At 41.0% G+C, this 23,968-nt stretch overlaps 1 non-coding gene across 1 annotated transcript; it reads left to right on the top strand.

Annotated features, from left to right (window-relative positions):
- The first annotated feature begins 23,606 nt into the window (after positions 1–23,606).
- On the top strand, positions 23,607–23,682 carry Trnaa-ggc (transfer RNA alanine (anticodon GGC)). Its single transcript has one exon. It is a non-coding gene; the product is annotated as a tRNA-Ala (tRNA).
- The last annotated feature ends 286 nt before the right edge of the window (positions 23,683–23,968 follow it).

Genomic DNA, 23,968 nt, shown 5'->3' on the forward strand with positions numbered 1-23,968 from the left:
GTTTGAAATGCATGAAGGCTTTTTTCGAATAGCTCGGTCGCCACGTTGCAAGAGATTGAAAGCATTGTTCTACGGTTATCGGAAGCCTTCTTCAAAGTAGCTCGGAAGTATTCACATATAGAAATATGTTGTTGTTTTAAATGTATTTTCATGCACATATTTGGATCATGAAAATAAGCGTACTGTTATTTTTGATCGAAATACATTTTAAGTTGTTCTTGCTTGTAAAATCCAGTCAAACTTAATTGAATATCGAATGCAATTTAACATGTCGTTGAATTTTCAGAACTATTTGCTATGTTCTTCCAAGCAGCTTGGAAGATTCCTATCAAGATACTCGGAAGCCTCATTTCAAGAGGTTCGGAGGACTCCTTTCATGAGGTTCGGAAGCCTTCTTTCAAGAGGTTTTGAAGCCTTTTTTTCAAAAGGTTCAAGAGGCTCGGAAGCATTCTATCAAAAGGTTCGGGAGAGTTCTTTCAAGAGGCCCAGAAGCCTCCTTTCAAGAGGCCCGAAAGCCTCCTTTCAAGAGGCCGGGAAGCCTCCTTTCAAGAGGCCCGGAAGTCTTCTTTCAAGAGGCCCAGAAGCCTCCTTTCAAGAGGCCCGAAAGCCTCCTTTCAAGAGGCCGGGAAGCCTCCTTTCAAGAGGCCCGGAAGTCTTCTTTCAAGAGGCCCGAAAACCTCCTTTCAAAAGGCCCGAAAGCCTTCTTTCAGGAGACCCGGAAGCCTCCTTTCAAGAGGCCCGGAAGTCTCCTTTCAAGAGGCCCGGAAGTCTTTTTTCAAGAGGCCCGGAAGTCTCCTTTCAAGAGGCCCGGAAGCCTCCTTTCAAGAGGCCCGAAAGCTTCCTTTCAAGAGGCTCGAAAGCATTCTATCAAAAAGGTCGGGAGAGTCCTTTTAAGAGGCCCCGAAAGCCTCTTTTTAAAAGGCCCGGAAGCCTCCCTTCAAGAGGCCCGGAAGCCTTCTTTCGAGAGGCCCGGAAGCCTTCTTTCGAGAGTCCCGGAAGCTTCCTTTCAAAAGGCCCGTAAGCCTTCCTTTCAAGAGGCTGGGAAGCCCCCCCCCCCCCTTCAAGAGACTTGGAAGCGTACTTTCAAGTGTCTTAGAAGAATCCTTTCAACATTCTAGGAAGCTTCCTTTTAAGTGGCTCAAAAGCCGTCATTAAAGAGGCTTCAACAGATTCAGCTTCAGGTCTTTCGAAATATTGCCCCGTCCGTTGGTGAAGACTGTACCATAACGACGTTGGTTCAGTTACGCCATAACGACGGTCAAGCTCGGCAGGAATCCCCTCGACCCTATCTCCACCATGCGCTTTCCTTTAGTACATAAAGAAGGAACTGTCTACCCTCTTTCCAGTATACCGGAAAGATGTGTTCATTTGAAGAAGGCATTATCACACCCTTTTCCCTAATACCGGGTGATGCTAAAGAAGGCATTATTTCCTCCATGGCTCCACCCCTTTAGCACGAATGTCATTACCCCGAAGGCCACTGCCCCGAATGGGACACTACCCCGAAAACATTTCGAATCTGTAGTATTCCATTATTATGTTTAACACCAACAAATATCGATGAATCGCAATGACAATCTTTACAAAGAATAAAAAATTTGAGTTACTTAGAGAAATGCATTAAAGATTCTGTTTAACTAACAGTTTTGAACCGTCTAAGACGAATTAAGTACTGTCCATTTAATTCCACCAGTTAATTTTCGTTATCTGCAAAGATAACGAAAATTAACTGGTGGAATTAAATGGACAGTACTTAATTCGTCTTAGACGGTTTAATACATTCCACTAAACGAGCTTAATATATTTTTCTAACAGTTTTGATTTTTCGTCGAATTAACTTAATCTGTCATTCTACCCCATTATACCCTGGAAAAGTGCTATTCTACGAAATGAAGTAAGAGAGCCTCCTTTAAATAGAACGCGTTTCCCCGGTATAAGGCACACAGAGGAAATAACGCCCTCTTTAAATGCACGCATTTGCCCGGTATAAGGGAGATAGAGGAGATGATGTCAAAACACAATTTTCAAAACGAATGTCTGCTGTCGTAAACAAAGATTCAAACGTGGATTTGACGAATCTGATTGCACTCCCACGCAAACCAACGCCATAAACAGGCAGGTAAAGGCTTGAACTACCTATTGGTGATGTTGGTTAGCGTGGGAGTGTTATCAGATTCGTCATACACACGTCTCTCATACACACACACCCCCTTACTCTATCACTTTCTCTGCCTCACTAATTATTACTCACTCACCCACTGTTATTCATTCACCCACTCTTACTCACTCATCCACTTTCACTCACTCGTTTACTCTGAATCACTCGCTCTCTCTTTCTCGCTCAATCGTTCTCACTCACCCTTACTCACTTACTCTTACTCGCTCACTCCTTCACTTTTACTCGCTCACTCACTCACTTACTCACTCACTCACTTTTATGCATACACTTCCTGTTACTCACTTACTCATTTCTGTTACATATCTGGCAAAAGATAGGGGATGAAAAGTAAGGAATTAGGAGTAAGTTATAAGTAGAAGTGAAAAGTGACGAGAGAAATGAAAAGTGATGAGAGAATGAATCTTTTATTTATTTACTCAGACTTAGGCTAAACTGAGCTTAGCAACATAAAAATCGTCACTATTCAGCTTGGTTCATAGCTGCACGTACATCGTTAACGCAGTCCACGGAGACTCCGCAAATCGTCTTCCACCTTGCTCGTGTGGTGATCTACCACTGCATTATCTCAAAGTATCTACCCGTCAAGGTGGATTAGGACGATGAAAACAGGCAGCTCATCAACAGATAAATAATTATGAATATTTACCTCTCGATAGTTACCTTGCTATATCTATCTATCTTATCTACTACAGTTAGGGCGGGTTCCGAGCCCGAGGACGGAAAGGGGTCCTCGTCAAGGCTGGGGCAGGCGTAGGCACCGCGTTGGCAAGTCCCTCTGTGTGCTGGCGAATAGGCCCTATCGCAGAAAGGTCAATTTGGGGTGCACGCGGCATCATCATTCTTGATACCAGTCGTTCAGAGGGAAGCAGGCGCGAAGTCGACCCTTCCCACATTCCGAGGACATAGGGCGTGGTAAGGCCACCTGGAAAGCCGGTAATGCGCTGGCACGATACCATGGTGTTCTTCTAAAAAAGCGAGTCACGAAGTTCGATGCTGCAAGGACACGCAGCTAACCTCGAGGGTGCGTTGTGCACTGGCCCCCCTTTGAAGCATTACTTTCTGGTTGTACCAAAGGGACTATGGACTTGGCGGCAATGGAAACGGTTTAGCGGGTCGGGGATGTAGTCCTGCCTCTCTCGTTTGCTATTGGAGGTGATCCCTAACCCCGCACTTCCTGGATAACCCTGGATGTCTGTTGAGCAGATTCCCCCTCCATTGCTTAGGAAGAAAAAAAAAGTTAGATTTCGGACAGTTCGATTATGCTTCATAGATTTTTCGCCATTTCATAAATTTTGACGTGAGCTAAAACATGCTGAAGCAGCACATAAACCGGAGAGATTTAGCTGTCATGTAAATGGATTGTCTCCGTAGTTTATAAAAATATTTAAAAATCGCATATATAATGGGTGTCCGAAATTTAACGTGGACAGGCTTTATATAGAATGTAAGTAGATAATAAAATTAGAGTTAAGGTAGAGCGCATTGAGTCGTTTACTCTCCATCACATATCACATCCGCAGGAGCTTGCTTGTAATCAATAAAATTAACCCTGTAGCCACGCCCCTTTGGTGTGTGTTACGGTTACGTAATATTTGCCTTCATACCGATCAATGAAGAGGCGGGACTAATAAGCCTCCTTTATTGATTGTAAGAAAACTGCTTTCCCGGCGCGCGTGGCATTTCATTTGAAATCTTAGCTGTATCATAATCTCTAGAGCTGTGTTCTACATCGCTTTCAAATCGCCAGCACAACAAACGACCCTTTGAAGGAGCAACATCCTCATAAACTTTTTTTTTTTGTTGGGGCGTAGAACCACTGCGTCCATTGAGTTGAACTTTTGTGGTATACCCCTGATTACTCTTAACTATGTATTCGCATCTTGTAGCTTGATCACCATTTGTCAAGTAAACAGCCTAAGACGCGTCTTTTCCCAGTCCGGTATAATTGAGTTAATAAAACCCACTACCTTTCCAGGACTTGCAGTCCAAATATCTCCTGGTTGCATATAGCCACTATTTAGAAATTTAGATCTACCCTTGTACAATGCATCACAACTGCAAAGCAGATGTTTCGAAGTTTCACGTTCCATGTTACAGAAACGACAGATATCATTCTGAATCTGGTCAATATTTTTCAAGTGATATCTGCTCGGGCAGTGTCCGGTTATTAGGCCAGTGAAGGTGCAAAGAGCTCTCTTGCTGAGCTCCAAGAGCTTTTCGGTTACTTTAACATTGGGAATTACAAATCTCTTTGATTTAGCACACTTTTCGGCAACCAACCAGTTGGTCATCAACCTTTGTGCTTCCCAGGATTTCAATTCCATTTTTATAGTACAGTATGATATACCGCAGAAAGGTTCTGGGCCAATAAACTGTGTGTTTGAACCTCGTTTCGCAAGCTCGCCTGTCTTCTCATTACTTTCAATGCCACAGTAGTGTCCATGAACCCAATACAGATTTACGGAGTTCTTTTGGCACACTTTTCGCAATGAAAGAATGCAGTCCCAGACAAGTTTTGATGTACATTTAAAGCTACTGTGTGAAGATACAAATATTTGCATATCTATATTTCCTCTCTACACAGAGCACGTTTCATTATAGCAAAAATCTCCGCTTGGAACACCGTTGGATAGTTTCCGTTTCGTTAGATAGATTCCTGCTCCCGTTTTTGTTTCTATTTTTGAGCCATCTATGTAGAATTTTATGGAAGCGTCCCGAACAGTTGGACAGTTCTCCATAGGTTTCATCCAGTATCCACTCATATTCATTACTGGCCCATATTGAAAATTTTGTGAGATACTCAAGTGGCCCACTAAATCGCCTGACTTGAATAACTTCAATCGTTTAAGTTTTTGCATATTCTTTTCCGCTTCTAACTGCACGAATTTATACAATGGTAGCAGATTTAGAATTGCATCTAACGATTTTGAAGGAGTGCTACGCATCGCTCTCGTTATAGCAATGGACCTTTGCAGTTTTGTCAGCTTCTTCTGTGCAGTAGCCTCTTTTGTTTCTGGCCACCATACAAAAGCAGCATATGTCAGTTTTGAACGAATAATGAAAGTATGTATAGATCCAGCACCACGCAAGATGAGCTGTAATACCTGTACAAGCCAAAACTGAAACGCTATATTTCTGCTTCTGGAGTCTGGTTTGTAAAAATGTATTATAATTAGTATTGATAAGACAGTGCTCATGCAGGTATGTGACAACATTTATACACTTTCAAGTATTTAGATCAATCGCCTTGGCCTCATTGGCAAAGTGACCATAGGTATCTACTTAGCATTTTCAAGAATATAGCTTTATTTCCGCAATTGTGGCGTTGCACAGTGCTAAAGGAAAATTAGGAGTAAGTCTAGTTAGTCACATTGCAGTTAGGAGCTATTATAACTTACTGCACGAAATGTAATACTCCATTGCATCTGACAAAGGTATCAATTATCCTGCTTTCATTGGATCACTTCATCAATTTTACAGTTTTATTCTAGTAACTCATGTAAGTATTCTGAACACTAAAACAATTAGGCAAACTGATTCGCTGTTTTTTTGGCCTGGCGTGTTACTAAGTAAAATCTACAATGGTCACATATCCGTCTTGATACAAACGAATTCCATTTTCCACCCAATGCTAATAATGAGAGGGTTCCAAAGTTTAATACACGCGTCCACAACCACAACAAATCCTATCCATCTTCCAGTAAATGTGAAAGATGGCGTAATAGACAGTAGCAACTCAATTTACGTTAAGGATTAATTCGAACCTCTTGACCTTTTCTGAAGAAACATCAGTGTTCTTATGCTGAAAATATTCATAACATTTATTAGTCTTCATGAGTCGATTTGTTTTTGACTTTATTCCAGGTTACAATCCAAAAATCAAATGCTGTCAAAAAACATGTTTCTGAATCACCGCGATTGCCAACTACCTAAAGCAAATGATATGTAGGTTCGTTAGTGGTTGGGTTAGATTTAAATGTGCCATCTTACTTGAACTACAAAATAATGTAAGGAGGCAAAACTAATTACTTGGAACGTAGCGGCGGAAAAGAGTCATAACATTTCTTAACAAATTCGTGAAAATATATTTGCACATACTAATTAGTGCTTCAGATGATTGTATGTTTTCGATCTACATATCATAATATTTATTACTATTCGTTTTCCAAATTGTTATGTAATTTAGGTCAATGATAATCTATGCATTCATTATAATAACTATAGAGCACGTTAAACATATGTTTTTATTTGATTTTTTTTTTCATTTTGATTCGTAGTGAGATCAACGTTCATATACATTTGATCATCGAAATAATCTTGTCACCTTCACCTTTCTCGAAATAAGGCCTATTATAAAAAGTTGTCCGTTTCCTCAACTCATGTTATTATGTGTGATACTGCTTCGCATTTTCTTATCTTATCTTTTAGGATTCAAGAACTCTGTCTTTCAATTTTCAATCAAAACATTCCTCGATGGACAACTAGTTTTTCATGTCTGAAGGCAGCAATTCACCGGTGTGGAAAGGATCTTGCCTGTCCAGGACTTTCAAAATGAAATTTGGTGAGAGAATTCCATTCTATATATAATTAATTTACATTCAAACTATATGAAGCTATATCATTATATATAAAAAAAAAACCATCAGGGCACCCGATTGAAGCGATTTGGATAGGAAGAGTGGAATCGCCAACTTCCTATTGTTAGCATCTCGTGGATAAAGGGCGGGCTCTTCTCCCCTTCTATTGGGTCAATCTGGGAAACGAGGGCTAGATTATACTATTGTATGTACGAACTTTCTTCTGGAAGGAGATTCTCTATTCATCCCGTGGATTCGCATAAGTGTCTTTGCTTATGGAACCACCCCACCCATTTTTGGCCCTTCACACAGGAGTTTGATGAAATACAAACAAAAGTATAATCATGATCAAATGGTTTGTCAGATATGGCCAGTGCTATCGGCAGGTGCCTTGCTACAATAGATGGTAGTATCATCATCATCATCATCATCAATAATGAAAGTATGTATAGATCCACTTTATCATTTTTGGTCTTAAGCCCCATTTTCTTCCAAATGTTTCCTCAGAGACTTAAAACACTTAAAACGGTTTCATGCCAACATAAACAAACGGCCCTTTTCAGGGCCACCAAAAATGTTTATGAAAGAGGGAGTGTGGTGTAATTGATTTTGTGATATCCTGTTTTGAGTTACACGACGTCCACAAAACTTGGGCAAAATTATGGATTCGATGCAATTGCATGCTTGGTTTTGCACACATTTTGTGAACTACTCTGTTCAATTAAATCGGTATCGATACTCTGCGCATTTGATTGGTTGCTTACCCAACAGCTTTGCAATCCTAAGAGTCGACATCGTTCTTCACACGCATTAGGTTTCTCGGATCGTGCATTGGAAGTCTGCGTAGGGCTTTTCTGATGATTTTTTTTATGGATTCGATTTTGATAATCTAGGGGAACTCCATTTTCCTACTAACTGAATTATTATATTCATCTCATCGCAAAAAAAGAAATATAGCAACAATCTCATTGCTTCTTTTTGCTAACATGCGTGCTCACTGCTGAAAAAAAATCACAAAAAAACTAAGGTCGACCAATCCAGGGCTGAAAACCTCAATAATAAAGAAAAAAATCACAAAAATATGAAACAAATCAAATTCCGTTTCATTGCTGAGACATTAGACTACTGAACTAGTCTTCAAAATTGAACGTACTAGTACACATAACAATAACCATAGACAAAGAGGATCATAAGACTTGTTGCACAATGCTAATATCATTTCTCAACTTGGACGTGCATTTTCATGATAGAACTATAGGTCAAAGTATAGACTAGATTTTTCCGGCATCCGCCTACCGGATAATAATGTTTGCTGATTCTAAACGAATAGAAAGCAATTTTTTAGACCTTTGTCAAGCTTTATTTGAAAAGTAAGGGTAGAGTATCAGCGTGGAAACTGATCTGCCTGTAAAGAGATATCAGTTTCCATGCTGGTAAATTAGTAAATCCGATCTCTGATACATTTCTATTATTGACTAAGTTCTAGCTGCTGATAATTCACTGAAGGTAAACTGCAACTTACTTCACCCCTGTTATACGGCTGTCACATGCTAATATACCCTGGACTTATTCGACCGGCCTCTGGGTACTGTCCCACATTGTAGGCCTACGAGAGCGCTACATTGGAAGAGCTTACGTGCCACATACTTTGTTATTATTAGTCTAGTATCTGCTTGGCTCCAGGGTTCCAGAACAGTACGGGATGAGAAGGAACCATCACGCTGCACCTTTATTCCAGACCAAGACCTGCTAAAGTTGCAGCCTACGCGCGGTGCATTTGGCTTGGATTGGAATCGCTCAGCGAGGTTGGTCATGGACCTGCTGACTACGTTCTCTCATCCTATTTCCTTATTTCCGATGCAAGCGGTTGATTTCGAGGCGGTAGCGGTACCTACTTTGGACTCGTTGGTATCAAACAAACACAACATCCACCTCCACCGTCTCCAGCGTGTTTGGTTGTTGGAATTGAGTACTTGGAGGCACGTCATCGTCACCACCGTTGTCATCGTCGTAGACGTGATAGAACAGTTCATGCTGTAGGCCACAGAGAGAACACGCGCGAATCTAATGGTGCTGAATGGCGGGAAGAAGGGAAACTGAAGTGGGAACGGCAGACGAGCTTAAGCGAGAATTATTATTAATGAGAAATGAGAAATGGAAGAAGAAATTATAATTATTATTGAATTATAGCGAGGGTACAGTGCGCGAACAACTAAATTATATTATACCTCTCTGCCTGATTACTAATACAGACCGGTACTCATGAAGAGTTTTCGGGGTGTGGACCAGACCTTGGTCGTCTTCGGTACATGGCAGCGAGCAAGGCAAAAAGGGTGTATAATGACAAGTTGTTGGAGAGAGCGAAGTCGACCTACAGCAACAACAGCGGTGATGAGCTTCCTGCTTCCTCCAGTGTTACCCGTCCGGGTTGCGAAGTATGTTGGGTTGGGTGTGGGGAAGAGCGGCAGCATGATATAGTTAATGATGATTCGCGTGTCTCCATCTTCCCCGCCCTCCGTTCAGTGCGGACTCTCGTTGTTGGTCCCATCTATGCGAAAAGGAACGACAATTGCAACCAGGCATATTTTATGATGATTTGTAGGACGACTTTGTTTGGTTTAAATATACCTCGTAATCATGCTAAGAGAGCTACTTTTTCTTTATTTATTACAACATATGAGCATTTTTTGCTGAATACGTAGTTTTGTATCGACGATGCTTTCGAGAGCAATTAAATCTTAGGTGAAAATAACACTCAAAGAGACTAAAAAAATAGATACATTGTGTAGAAACATCTAAATAGTTAAATGTAAGCACCTGTCTTAAACTGTAAAATCCACAAGAAACAATTCATCGTGTAGAACGAGTATAAGCTCGATTAATAGCTCAGGCGTAATGCATTCCTTTAAATTCGAAAATAGGATGGATTTGTGAATGATTCTCCAAATGCTGAATCTTGGCACATTTCATCAAATGAATATTTAAAAGAAAGAAAAATTGGTCAATAATCTTCGGTTTTCGAGAAAACTACGTTTCGGTAGCAGTTTTTGGTATTGCAGCTGTAAGCTGAAATGATTTATATTTATCTATAGCTCAAATACAAGCTTGCTAGTAATCTCTTACATGAACAGTTTTTCACTACTTGGTTTCCGCTATTCAACTTTTTCTACTCTGGCCTATCACTTTATTTGTTCACTAACTGTAAATTTAATGTTCAATTAAAAGTTCTTCCTGTGCACAATTGACAATACTCTGCAACCTACTTTTTACTACTAATTATTGTTGTATTCTCCACTTCTCGAATAACATTCTTTATACCGCAATGATATCAGGTTATCACTATTCACCATCTAACGATTATGTTTTGTTTTGGTTATTTTCGTTCATGTTGACAGCAATGCAAGAGAAATGCGCTCAAATTACCTTCCAAACTACATCCACCGCATGATATTGATTTTGGCGAACCCCTTTAACCAAATACGAAGAATCTATACCACCTTTGGTCGGCTGTTCGGCCACATTGAGAGTTGACGTAAAGTCAATGTCAACTTCTCTCCACGAACAGCCTAGATAGCCGTGTGGTGTCGGCAGCTGGTTATCTGGCTAAGAATAACATTACGGATGGCCTGTTCCAGTGGTAAAAGTCCACCATACAGGTGACCCCTAATTCTCGGTGTGATGCGGCTTTATGCTTACCGTGCCTACGAATGAATGGTTAGGGGGTCTAATAAGAACCTAACCGCAAACGGAGCCTGTGAAGCACCAGGGCCCCCTTCACAGTATTTTAGCCCTCGCTGCGCTAACCGGAGATATGGCGTAGTTAACTTTTTACTTCTCCGAGATAATCGGCTACTCTTATTCAACCTCATTGTGAGGTTAAATAAGAGTAGGGTTATGAATATGTGTTTTAATTAGTTTTCAACAAATTGTCACCTATATGGATTCGCATTATGCGTTTTTTTACAATGTGCTTTGTGTATGTTACCTATATGGATTCGCGTTATGCGTTTTTTTACAGTGTACTCTGTGTCTCGTCCTTGACGTTCGGCTTTGGCTACTCTTGCTCAATCTCAACGTGAGTGTGGGGTTATGAATATGTGTTTTACTTAGTTTTTCAACAAACTTTCACCTATATGGATTCGCATTATGCATTTTTTACAATGTACTTTGTGTTTGTCACCTATATGGATTCGCATTATGTGCTTTTCACAGTGTACTCTGTGTTTCGTCTTTGACGTTCGGCTTCAGCTACTCTTGTTTAATCTCAACTTGAGGTTAAATAAGAGTGGGGTTATGAATATGTGTTTTACTTAGTTTTCAACAAATTTTCACCTATATGGATTCGCATTATGCGTTTTTTTACAATGTACTTTGTGTTTGTCACCTATATGGATTCGTATTATGCGTTTTTCAAAGTGTAATCTGTGTTTCGTCTTTGATGTTTGGCTTCAGCTACTCTTGTTTAATCTCAACTTGAGGTTGAATAAGGGTGGGGTTATGAAAATGTTTTTTTTTCACTTAGTTTTTTTTCAACAAATTGTCACCTATATGAATTCGCATTATGCGTTTTTACAATGTACTTTGTGTATGTTACCTATATGGATTCGCATTATGCGTTTTTCACAGTGTACTCTGTGTCTAGTCCTTGACGTTCGGCTTCGGCTACTCTTGTTCAATCTCATCGTGAGGTTAAATAAGAGTGGGGTTATGGATATGTGTTTTACTTAGTTTTCAACGAATTGTTACCTATATGGATTCGCATTATACGTTTTTCACAGTGTACTCTGTTTCTCGTCCTTGACGTTCGGCTTCGGTTACTCTTGTTCAATCTCAACGTGAGGTTAAATAAGAGTGGGGTTATGAATATGTGTTTTACTTAGTTTTCAACAAATTGTCACCTATATGGATTCGCATTATGCGTTTTTTTACAATGTACTTTGTGTATGTTACCTATATGGATTCGCATTATGCGTTTTTCACAGTGTACTCTGTGTTTCGTTCTTGACGTTCGTCCATTGTTACGTCCTCTGTGTTTTTGTGACACCTCTCTTTAGTCCCTAGCTGAATGCGTGTGAGTCTACATAATTGGCTTTCCTATAAATGGTTCCATTCTCCTTTCCAACTTCACTTCCTCTTCCTTTTCCCTTTTCACTTCCTTTTCCGTCAGGTAAATGATGAGAAAGGCCAGTGAAAGCGATGGCACAAATCTCCCAAATTGAGGGGAACGTGCCTCCTGAGCCGACGTTCTGATACCTGATACCTGATACATGAACAGTTTTTCACTACTTGGTTTCCGCTATTCAACTCTTTCTACTCTGGCCTATCACTTTATTTGTTCACTAACTGTAAGTTCAATGTTCAAATAAAAGTTCTTCCTATTCACAATTGACAATACTCATCAACCTACTTTTTACTACTAATTATTGTTGTATTCTCCACTTCTCGAATAACATTCTTTATACCGCAATGATATCAGGTTATCACCATTCACCATCTAACGATTATGTTTTGTTTTGGTTATTTTCGTTCATGTTGACAGCAATGCAAGAGAAATGCGCTCAAATTACCTTCCAAACTACATCCACCGCATGATATTGATTTTGGCGAACCCCTTTAACCAAATACGAAGAATCTATACCACCTGTTCAGAAGACATTTGAACCGTTTGTTTGAGAAACTGCATATGTAACATTTGTGGCCAAAATGAGATTTTTATATATTCTGAATCCTCGTTCAAAAATACGTATTCTGGCAAAAAAATACGAAAAAAAAATGTGTTCAGGAATGTATGAAAATTGTTTCGTTTGATTGAGAAATGACATAAGTCCACGCACTTTGAAGAGCAATTGTGGAATACTACTTACAGTTTTTGCACTGAAGGGCCCCTGGGTGTTGGGTTTTGCCAAAAACTATTGATCTGTATCGAAGAAATCGAAAGATTCGGTGCCAATTTGTTCAAAAACAGTTTTTTGTTGTTTTCTCGAAATTGTGTAAAATGGATATATGCAGTTTCTCTAACAAACGATTCATTTAATACTCGAATGATGATTTCGGCACCAACATTTCAAAATGGGGAAACTGCTTCTAAAAAAAAAAGCTTCTCTCGTCGCTGGTAGGCTTATTTATGCTCACCAGCGCAATCCAGAGCCATTTAACACTGCCAACACTGGGCAACTTTGCCCCGATGAATCTCATGTGTTTTTTGACCAATTGTCACGATTCTTTCCAGTTACAATCTGAAGGATATCAGGACTCTGTATGCGACAACAGATTGTTAATCCATGCATTGGCCACTGAGAACCAGTCGGAATGTTCCGTTCCACGTTTTTTGCAGGACATACAAGTCGCATTATATTGCTTACAAGTCGTACGGCACTGCTTGTATGAAAGCCGTTCGAATTGAAATTATCCAACATTTTATGCCGAATGAAACTTAACAAACAAACATGTTTCTAAAAATCCAGTTTGTAAAAAAAGCAAAGTTTTTTTTTCTTATTTCCGAGAAATCGGAATTGAAAATTGAATGATTGTCCCTGGGGGAACAAAATTGGATCGCGGCACTAGTTCTGTAGCCAGGCTGAAAACCACAATTTGAATCGATGAATAATGACAAATAATGACGATAAATCAAATTATAGAATTCAGGAATTGATTTCTGGATTTAGATTGATTTATTTGTCGGAATTATCGGTCAGTCCTGCTCAACCCTATCACAGTCCAGAGCAATTTGGTTGAAGCAGCTCAAATGTGACTAATTTTGATTGCATATGAATCACAGACAATTTTGGGAAGAATTCGTTACCGTCGTGCGGGGCTTCTTTTGAAAAATCAGGGGCTACTTTGGACATTTTAAAACAAGAATTATAACGAAAATTACTGTTAAATTGCCATTATCACCAATCGGGTGTCTTGTTGATAGTTGGACGGCAACTTTCTGTTACAAATTTGGTATTTTTTGCGTTTATTTTTTTCAAAAAATCAAAAATCCAAAGTAGCCCCCGGAATCAAAAGAAGCCCCGCACGACGGTAACCAAGAAATTCCCCCTGAGGAGCCCGCAGCGAATCCTCCTGGAGATCTTGTACAACGGTCTGATGACATTCCTTCAATAATTTCTTTACCAAGAGATTTTTTAAAGTTCCTTCAGAAAATCTTACTGGAACTCCTCCAGTGATTCCTTCTTTGGTTCCAACAGAAATGTATCCTCGAGACCCTATTGGAATGTCTCCTGACCCTATGAAGTCATTCTGAATTTACTTTACTTACTTATGGATCCTGTACACCTCCGGTGGTGCAAAGGGCCGACTTGAAAGATCTCCATCCTGAGCGATGCCCGGCTATCGCTTTAACCTGTTGCCAGGTTAGATTTCGGTCGACTTCTTTTATTTCTTTATTGAGGCTTCGCCGCCATGAGCCTCTGGGTCTGCCTCTGCTGCGATGTCCCGCTGGGTTCAAGTCTAATGCTTGCTTACAGGTTTCGTTTCCGCCCCTACGTAGAGTGTGGCCGACCCAGCCCCACTTCCGATCCCGAATTTCTGTTGTTATCGGCCTCTGGTGACAACGTCGATGGAGCTCGTTGTTTGAGATCCAATTGTGAGGCCACCAGGCCCGAATTCTATACCGCAGGCATCTTTTGATGAACACCTGCAGCCGTTGAGTGTTCTCCACTGATACACACCATGTTTCGCTAGCGTATAACAGCACAGATTTCACGTTAGAGTTGAAAATTCGTATTTTGGTGCGTTCACTTATCTGCCTGTTTTTCCAGATATTTCTTAAACTCGCAAAGGCAGCCCTTGCTTTCTTGATCCGTGCGCCTATGTCGATCTGGGTACCGCCGTCTGACGCCATTTGGCTACCAAGATATTGGAAGCTTTCAACATTCTCCACTGGTTGCCCGGCTACTGTGAAACTGGAAGGAGTCACCGTGTTTACATCCAACGATTTGGTTTTGTTGACGTTGATGACTAAACCTGCCGAGGAGGAGCGATCGGCAAGGTCGTTGAGCTTACTCTGCATATCAGAGCGCCGTTGCGCGAGGAGTGCAACGTCATCAGCCAAATCGAAGTCGTTCAGGTGCTCCATGGTTATAGGCTGCCATAACAGCCCGCGGTTTGGTTCACGGTCAATCGCATCTACCAGAATCTCATCGATTACGATGAGGAACAGTAACGGTGATAGAATACATCCTTGCCTCACACCAGCTACGACCCGGATAGGGTCGGACAAGACCCCATTGTGCAGCACTCTACACGAGAAGGCCTCGTACTGTGCTTCGATGAGGCCAATGATTTTCTCAGGAACCCCCTTGCGTCTCAGGGCGCCCCACATATTCTCGTGATTGAGACGGTCGAAAGCTTTTTCGTAGTCAATGAATACCAAGTAAAGGGACTCTTGGAATTCGTTGACCTGCTCCAAAATGATGCGGAGCGTGACAATATGGTCCACACAGGATCTTCCGGCACGGAATCCGGCTTGCTGCCGCCGGAGAGTCGCATCGATCTTCTCCTAAATCCGGGCTAGGATAATTTTGCACAGAACTTTGAGAACGGTACACAGCAGCATAATGCCTCGCCAGTTATCGCATACAGTCAGGTCACCCTTTTTGGGCACCTTCACTAAGATACCTTGCATCCAGTCGACCGGGAAATTGCGGTGTCCCAGATATTACGAAATAAACGATGTAGTAGTTGAGCGGATGTCATAGGGTCAGCTTTGAGCATCTCGGCTGATATGCGGTCGACCCCTGGGGCTTTATTCGATTTCATGCTTTGGATGGCTGTTTGAATCTCTAGCAGTGATGGAGCTTCGGTATTGACGCATGTTATACGTCGGATCCTAAGCAGATCATGCCGAGGTGGTGATGGCCTGGTTGGCACTTGAAAAAGTTGTTCGAACCAGCGTTTCAGCTGGTCAGTTGGGTCGGTCAATAACTGATCATTCGCGTCTTTCACAGGCATCGTTGCATTCATCTCCGCCCCGCTTAAGCGTCGTGAGATATCGTAGAGGAGGCGAATGTCCCCGGTTGCGGCGGCTCTCTCTCCTCCGTCGGCCAGAGAGTCTGCCCACGCTCGCTTGTCCCGTCGACATGAGCGTTTTACTTCCTTCTCAAGAGCCGCGTATCGTTGACGGGCTAAGACTTTGGCTCCTCTGGCTTTCGATCGCTCTATCGCGGCTTTGGATTCTCTTCGCTCCTCTATCTTCCTCCAGGTCTCATCGGTGATCCATTGTTTTCTCTGGGTGCGCAATCCGCCCAGAGTGATCTAGCTGGAGGCGATGAAGGCATTCTTGATGGCGGTCCATTGGTCTTCCACGGTGCCACCTTCCGGAATATCTGCAGCACGCGTCTCCAGTTCTTCAACGAAGGACCGTTTCATGGCATCTTCCAGTCGGCGTGTGTTGAATCGTCGTCCAACTGTTTCTTCCTGCCGACGAATCCGCGCAATGCGCAGGCGTATTTCGCCGATGAGGAGGTCATGATCAGACGCGATATCGGCACTACGTTTATTCCGTACATCAAGAAGGCTCCGTTTCCATTTTCGGCTGATGCAGATGTGGTCGATTTGATTTTCTGTAAAGCCGTCACGGGAGACCCACATGACCTTGTGAACCGGTCGATGAGGGAAGAGCGATCCCCCGATCACAATGTCGTTATTACCACACAATTCTGCGAACAGCTCTCCATTTTCGCTCATTTCTCCGAGACCATGGCGTCCCATAATGCGCTCATGGTTCGAGTTGTCGGATCCGATCTTCGCATTGAAGTCGCCCAAACAGATCTTGATATCACCCTTATCTACGACGGCATTGAGTTGACTGTAAAAGTTCTCTTTGTCTTGCAGATCGGCAGCATCGGTTGGCGCATAACATTGGATTATAGTAAGGTTTCGGACCCGTGTTCTAAATCTGGCAACGATTATCCTTTCACTTATAGGTTCCCACTTCATAAGCGCAGAGTGTGCCTGAGCGCTTAGTAGGAAGCCAACTCCGCGATGCCGGGGAGCGTGTTCACCTCGTAAACCAGAGTATAGCAGAACTTGTCCAGACGGCGTTCTGTGTTCTCCAAAGTTTGGCCAACGGACTTCACTCAGTCCCAGGATCTCAAGCTTCATGCGGCGTGCCTCATTGGCAAGTTATGCCAATTTACCCTGCTGGGCTAGGGTTAAAACGTTCCATGTTCCTATTCGTGTCCGTTGTTTCGCGTTAAGAGTCGTCGCCATAAAATCAGTCCGTATTCTTTCATTATCGGATTCTCGAACAAATTGATGTTTCGGGAACAGTAGGTTGTTGGCCCAAGGTTCCCTATCTACCGGCAGAAGGACAACAGTGCCCAGGCTGCACTACCAGCTAAGTACGCAACCCTTAGCTGGCGGTCAATTGTCATCGGAAGACCCGTGGAAGCGTGAGTATTGGAACTTGTGAGGACCAGAGCTATGTTAGGCGCCCCTTCCCGGATGTCAACTCACCATTTCGCAGCCCTCATTCTGAATACCCCCAGGAATTCATTTTGAATTTCCCCAGAAATTCTTTATGAATTCCGCCAGGAATTTATTCTGAATTTCCCCTGGAATTCATGCATTCTAAATTACCCCCGGAATTCATTCTGAATTCCCCCAGGTATTAATTCAAAATTCTCCCAGGCATTCGTTTAAAATTCCCCAAGGAATTCATTAAAAATTTCCTCAATAATTCATTCTGAATTCCTCCAGGAGTTCATTCTGATTTACTCTAGGAATTCATCTTGATTTCCCCTAGGAAGTCATTCTGAATACCCCCAGAAATTCATTCTGAATTTCCCCAGGATTTTTTTCTGAATTCCCCCAGGAATTCATTATGAAGTCCTCAGGAATTCATTAAGAATTTCCCCAGGAATTCATTAAGAATTTCCCCAGGAATTCATTAAGAATTTCCCCAGGAATTCATTAGGAAATTCCCCAGGAATTCATTATGAATTTCCCCAGGAATTCATTATGAATTTCCCCAGGAATTCATTATGAATTTCCCCAAGAATTCATTATGAATTTCCCCAGGAATTTATTATGAATTTCCCCAGGAATTTATAAAGAATTTCCCCAGAAATTCATTATGAATTTCCCCAAGAATTCATTATGAATTTCCCCAGGAATTCATTATGAATTTCCCTAAAAAATCATTATGAATTTCCCCAGGAATTCATTATGAATTTCCCCAGGAATTCATTATGAATTTCCCCAGGAATTCATTATGAATTTCCCCAGGAATTCATTCTGAATTCCCCCACGAATTCATTCTGAATTCCACCAGGAGTTCATTATATTCTAAATTCCCCCAGGAATTCATTCTGAATTCCCTCAGAAATTCATTCTGAGTTCCCCCACGAATTCATTCTGAACTACCCCAGAAATTCATTCAGAATTTCCCCAGGAATTCATTCTGAATTACCCCACGAATTCATTCTGAATTCCTCCTGGAATTCATTCTGAATTTCTCCTGGATTTTATTCTGAATTCCTCCTGGAATTCATTCTGAATTCCTCCTGGAATTCATTCTAAATTCCTTCTGGAATTCATTCTGAATTCCTCGTGGAATTCATTCTGAATTCCTCCTGGAATTCATTCTGAATTCCTCCTGGAATTCATTCTGAATTTCTCCTGGAATTCATTCTGAATTCCTCCTGGAATTCATTCTGAATTCCTCCTGGAATTCATTCTGAATTCCTCCTGGAATTCATTATGAATTCCTCCTGGAATTCATTCTGAATTCCTCCTGGAATTCATTCTGAATTCCTCCTGGAATTCATTCTGAATTCCTCCTGGAATTCATTCTGAATTCCTCCTGGAATTCATTCTGAATTCCTCCTGGAATTCATTCTGAATTCCTCCTGGAATTCATTCTGAATTCCTCCTGAAATTCATTCTGAATTCCTCCTGGAATTCATTCTGAATTCCTCCTGGAATTCATTCTGAATTCCTCCTGGAATTCATTCTGGAATTCATTCTGAATTCCTCCTGGAATTCATTCTGAATTCCTCCTGGAATTCATTCTGAATTCCTCCTGGAATTCATTCTGAATTCCTCCTGGAATTCATTCTGAATTCCTCCTGGAATTCATTCTGAATTCCTCCTGGAATTCATTCTGAATTCCTCCTGGAATTCATTCTGAATTCCTCCTGGAATTCATTTTGAATTCCCCCACGAATTCATTCTAAATTCCACCAGGTATTCATTATATTCTAAATTCCCCCAGGAATTCATTCTGAATTCCCTCAGGAATTCATTCTGAACTACCCCAGAAATTCATTCAGAATTTCCCCAGGAATTCATTCTGAATTCCCCCACGAATTCATTCTGAATTCCTCCTGGAATTCATTCTAAATTCCTCCTGGAATTCCTCCTGGAATTCATTCTGAAACCCTCCTAGAATTCATTCTGAATTCCTCCTGGAATTCATTCTGAATTCCTCCTGGAATTCATTCTGAATTCCTCCTGGAATTCATTCTGAATTCCTCCTGGAATTCATTCTGAATTCCCCCAGGAATTCATTCTGAATTCCCCCAGGAACTCATTCTGAATTCCCCCAGGAATTCATTCTGAATTCCCTCGGGAATTCAATCTGAATTCCCTCGGGAATTCAATCTGAATTATGCCAGGAATTCATTCTGAATTCCCTCAGAAATTCATTCCGAATTTCCCCAGGTATTCATTCTGAATTTCCCAGGAAATTCATTATGAATTTCCCCGGGAATTCATTCTGAATTCCTCTTGGAATTCATGCTGAATTTCTCCTGGAATACATTCTGAACTCCTCCTGGAATTAATTCTGAATTCCCCCAGGAATTTATTCTGAATCCCCCCAGGAATACATTCTGAATTCCCCAGGAATTCATTCTGAATTCCCAGGAATTCATTCTGAATTCCCCCAGGAATTCATTCTGAATTCCCCAGGAATTCATTCTGAATTCCCCATTATAAATTTCCCAGGAATTCATTATGAATTTCCCCAGGAATTCATTATGAATTTCCCCAAGAATTCATTATGAATTTCCCCAGGAATTCATTATGAATTTCCCCAGGAATTCATTATGAATTTCCCCAGGAATTCATTATGAATTTCCCCAGGAATTCATTATGAATTTCCCCAGGAATTCATTATGAATTTCCCCAGGAATTCATTATGAATTTCCCCAGGAATTCATTATGAATTTCCCCAGGAATTCATTCTGAATTCCCCCACGAATTCATTCTGAATTCCACCAGGAGTTTATTATATTCTAAATTCCCCCAGGAATTCATTCTGAATTCCCTCAGGAATTCATTCTGAGTTCCCCCACGAATTCATTCTGAACTACCCCAGAAATTCATTCAGAATTTCCCCAGGAATTCATTCTGAATTCCCCCACGAATTCATTCTGAATTCCTCCTGGAATTCATTCTGAATTTCTCCTGGAATTTATTCTGAGTTCCTCCTGGAATTCATTCTGAATTCCTCCTGGAATTCATTCTGAATTCCTCCTGGAATTCATTCTGAATTCCTCCTGGAATTCATTCTGAATTCCTCCTGGAATTCATTCTGAATTCCTCCTGGAATTCATTCTGAATTCCTCCTGAAATTCATTCTGAATTCCTCCTGGAATTCATTTTGAATTCCCCCACGAATTCATTCTGAATTCCACCAGGTATTCATTATATTCTAAATTCCCCCAGGAATTCATTCTGAATTCCCTCAGGAATTCATTCTGAACTACCCCAGAAATTCATTCAGAATTTCCCCAGGAATTCATTCTGAATTCCCCCACGAATTCATTCTGAATTCCTCCTGGAATTCATTCTAAATTCCTCCTGGAATTCCTCCTGGAATTCATTCTGAATTCCTCCTGGAATTCATTCTGAAACCCTCCTAGAATTCATTCTGAAACCCTCCTAGAATTCATTCTGAATTCCTCCTGGAATTCATTCTGAATTCCTCCTGGAATTCATTCTAAATTCCCCCAGGAACTCATTCTGAATTCCCCCAGGAATTCATTCTGAATTCCCCCAGGAATTCATTCTGAATTCCCTCGGGAATTCAATCTGAATTCCCTCGGGCATTCAATCTGAATTCCGCCAGGAATTCATTCTGAATTCCCTCAGAAATTCATTCTGAATTTCCCCAGGTATTCATTCTAAATTTCCCAGGGAATTCATTATGAATTTCCCCGGGAATTCATTCTGAATTCCTCTTGGAATTCATACTGAATTTCTCCTGGAATACATTCTGAACTCCTCCTGGAATTAATTCTGAATTCCCCCAGGAATTAATTCTGAATTCCCCCAGGAATTCCTTCTGAATTCTCCCAGGAATTCATTCTAAATTTCCCCAGGAATTCATTCTGAATTCCCCCAGGAATTCATTCTGAATTCCCCCAGGAATTCATTCCAAATTACCCCGGGAATTCATTTTGAATTACCCCGAGAATTAATTCTGAATTACTCCAGGAATTCATTCTGAATTCCTCCAGGAATTCATTCTGAATTCCTCCAGGAATTCATTCTGAATTCCCCCAGGAATTCATTCTGAATTCCCCCAGGAATTCATTCTGAATTCCCCAGAATTCATTCTGAATTCCCCAGAATTCATTCTGAATTCCCAGGAATTCATCCTGAATTCCCAGGAATTCATTCTGAATTCCCACACGGAATTCATTCTGAATTCCCTCACGGAATTCATTCTGAATTCCCTTACGGAATTCATTCTGAATTCCCTCACGGAATTCATTCTGAATTCCCTCACGGAATTCATTATGAATTCCCCCAGGAATTCATTCTGAATTCCCCCAGGAATTCATTCTGAATTCCCCCAGGAATTCATTCTGAATTCCCCCAGCAATTCATTCTGAATTCCCCCAGGAATTTATTCTGAATTCCCCCAGGAATTCATTCTGAATTCCCCCAGGAATTCATTCTGAATTCCCTCAGGTATTCATTCTGAATTCCCCCAGGAATTCATTCTGAATTCCCAGAATTCATTCTGAATTCCCAGGAATTCATTCTGAATTCCCCCAGGAATTCATTCTGAATTCCCCCAGGAATTCATTCTGAATTCCCCCAGGAATTCATTCTGAATTCCCCCAGGGGCAGTTTAGAATGAATTCCTGGGGGAATTCAGAATGAATTCCTGGGGGAATTCAGAATGAATTCCTGGGGGAATTCAGAATGAATTCCAGGAGGAGTTCAAAATGAATTCCCGGGGGAATTCAGCATGAATTCCAAGGGGAATTCAGAATGAATTCAGAGGAAATTCATAATGAATTCCTGGAAATGCAGAATGAATACCTGAAATTCAGAATGAATTTCTGAGGAATTCAGAATGAATTCCTGGCGGAATTCAGATTGAATTCGAGGAATTCAGATTGAATTCGAGAATTCAGAATGAATTCTGGGAATTCAGAATGAATTCCTGGGGAATTCAGAATGAGTTCCTGGGAGAATTTAGAATGAATTCCAGGAGGAATTCAGAATGAGTTCCAGGAGGAATTCAGAATGAATTCTAGGAGGGTTCAGAATGAATTCAGGAGGAATTCAGAATGAATTCAGGAGGAATTCAGAATGAATTCAGGAGGAATTCAGGAGGAATTTAGAATGAATTCAGGAGGAATTCAGAATGAATTCGTGAAATTCAGAATGAATTCTGGGAAATTCTGAATGAATTTCTGATGTAGTTCAGAATGAATTCTGAGGAATTCAGAATGAATTCCTGGGGAATTTAGAATATAATGAATACCTGGTGGAATTCAGAATGAATTCGTGGGAAATTCAAAATGAATTCAGGAGAATTCAGAATGAATTCAGGAGGAATTCAGAATGAATTCAGGAGGAATTCTGAATTTCCCCAGGAATTCATTCCGAATTCCCCCAGAAATTCATTCTGAATTCCCCCAGGAATTCATTCTGAATTCCCCCAGGAATGCGTTCTGAATTCCCCCAGGAATTCATTCTGAATTCGCCCAGGAATTCATTCTGAATTCCCCCAGGAATGCGTTCTGAATTCCCCCAGGAATTCGTTCTGAAACCTCTCACGAATTGATTCTGAATTCGCCCAGGAACTCATTCTGGATTCCCCCAGGAATTCATTCTGAAATCCCTCATGAACTCATTCTGAAATCCCTCACGAATTCATTCTGAATTCCCTCACGAATTCATTCCGAATTCCCCCAGGAATTCATTCATTCTAAATTTTCCATGGAATTCATTCATTCTAAATTCCCCCAGGAATTCATTAATTCTAAATTCCCCCAGAAATTCATTCTGAATTCCCCAAGAATTCATTCTGAATTCCCCCACGAATTCATTCCGAATTCCCCCACGAATTCACTCTGAATTCCACCAGGATTTCATTCAGAATAGGATACCAGTACTTCGTAAGCGACAACAGTTTGTAAATCCTTGCATTGGCCGCTGAGAACCAGTCGGAATGTTCCGTTCCATGTTTTTTGCAGGACAAGTTTCTTAAAACATTGGTAACACCTTACGATCAGCTTTATTATCATTCTTATTCAAAAGCATACATCAAAACAATTTACCAGAGGTTATATGCGAAAAAATTGAGAAGAAAATCATTTTATCGCTGTTTTCAAGGAAATAACGTACAGCGCCATCCACAATGATTGTAGAACCTAGGTGTTTTTGGAGCATAAGTCCAAAATGGCAAAACAAACAACTTTGTAGTGTATGGCCGCCAGACATTCTAAATACTTACGCTCCTCTAATGTGAACGTGTACTATACACATGTGGAAGTATTGGCTTGAGAAATGGATTGCGAGTGATTTGACTATGCGTCCAATTTGGGAATCTCAAGCTCGTTCAGTAGCCGCTAGGTTGCGAAGGCCGACGGAGGTCCTTCGTAGCTTAGTTGGTTAAAGCACCAGTCTGGCGTACTGTGGGGTCATGGGTTCGAGTCCCATCGAAGGGAAAGTGGGTACCTCCAATACATTTTCCAAATCAATATCTTCAACATAACGTACATATTCACATATGAGTTTTCATAACATTGTAAATTAACGTCCAAGTCGGGTGGTAAAAAAGGTAACACTTATCTAGATAAGTTTTAACTTATTAAAACTTATCAAAATGAAACTTAGATTCACATGCTATAGTGTGCTGAAGACACAAAAACTCTAGAACGTATACACACACTTAAAATAAATCGCCGAATTGGGTAAAATTTTACCGAAATCTCAACAGCAGAACTGTTCGGTA

Source organism: Armigeres subalbatus, chromosome 3 (assembly GCF_024139115.2).
Source record: "Armigeres subalbatus isolate Guangzhou_Male chromosome 3, GZ_Asu_2, whole genome shotgun sequence".
NCBI lineage: Eukaryota > Metazoa > Arthropoda > Insecta > Diptera > Culicidae > Armigeres > Armigeres subalbatus.